The sequence below is a fragment of the Xenopus laevis genome, chromosome 6S, assembly GCF_017654675.1.
Source record: "Xenopus laevis strain J_2021 chromosome 6S, Xenopus_laevis_v10.1, whole genome shotgun sequence".
Lineage (NCBI taxonomy): Eukaryota > Metazoa > Chordata > Amphibia > Anura > Pipidae > Xenopus > Xenopus laevis.
In genome coordinates, this window is record NC_054382.1 from 1,393,318 (window position 1) to 1,394,825 (window position 1,508).

Here is a 1,508-nt window from a genome sequence, read left to right on the forward strand (position 1 = left end):
AAATCCTTTTCAAATAAAACATGAAATCCAATTTCTATTTTTTATTAAAGCATTCATAGCTGTTGTAAGCTCATTTAAACATCTCAGCTGTCAATCAAATATTGTCTGCCCCTCCTCTATGCCATGGACATAGAGGCGGGGCAGACAATTACTTTCACTTTCCATTCAGCACTTCCTACATGTCACTGCTCTCCCCACATTCCCCCCATTCTCTTCACCATATAATTGTGTAACCATGACATGGGGATGGACATCAGGTCCCCCATTCTGGTGCACAAACAAGATTCTGAGATGATACAAGTCTTGTCTTAATAACAGTGTCCACAAAATGGCCCCTGCCTGCTTGTTATAATTATGAATTCCCAGACTAAAGGAAGAAAGATACAAATAATTTATATAGCGTAATTAAAGTTCATTTTGCTTGACTAATGTGATAAAATAGGATTTTAAATCATTTTTTTGGGTGACGGGTCCCCTTTAAACTTCATTAAAAAAGATGGTGGGTGCACATGTGAGTGAGTAGTGTGAATCCCCTGCAACACAAGAATCTTACACTGATAGAGCCACAATTCTAAAGAAGATCTTCTAAAGCCTTTGTGGTGTGTCCTGCAGACACAAATAGGGGGATTTAATATCCTAGAAGTGAGGAAGTTTTACTAGAGGGCGAAAAGTCACCAGCACCCCTTTGAACCCATCATTACACTTCGCCAGGCGAAAATTCGCTTAGACGACGCTAATTCATTAGAATGCGGAGTCGCTGGGCGCTGAATGCTGGCGACTTTTTGCTAGCGTTACTTCGCCAATGTGAGCAATTGAAAGCGAAGATGTGCTAGCATTCATTTTTGCCTAGCGCCAATTCACCAGGGTCTTGAGCTCAGCTTAATTTGCATACAGAGGGAAATTTAAAGTTAAATGGACGTCTTTATGTTACATAATTGCAGCAAATACTTTACATTTCCACTCAGTAACGTAACTAGAGGGGGGCGGACCCTGGTGCATGACAGGCAGCCGGGCCCCGCCCCCCTCTGTACACACCAGATTTCAGTGGCGCACGGGCTGCCGGGGGGCCCTGAGGGGGTGCGGGCCCTGGCCCTCTCGCACCCCCTGCTCCCCCGGTAGTTCCACCACTGTTTCTACTGTTAATTACACAAGTTCAGGGAACCTTAATAAAGACGATAGAGTTGTTATTTTGCCCTAAACATGAGCCCACTGTATTGTTAATGTTCCATATGTTAGAAAATGTATGGGGGAAACCGGTTACCCAAAAAAATGCAATTTGATGCAATTTCTACTCACAGGATATGATGTAAGTGACAGAAGATTGAGGAAGATCTATACACTCCATTGCACTTCTCCTGGTCTGAGCTGGTGACGGCAGGTCTGGCGGAAGAGGTAAAGTTCAATAAAATCCACATTTTATTGAATTAGCGGAGTAACGTCCATTCACCAGAGCAAATTCTCGCCTGCCAATAGAGTGTGAATGATCTCTTTTGCTGGTGAAGTGACGC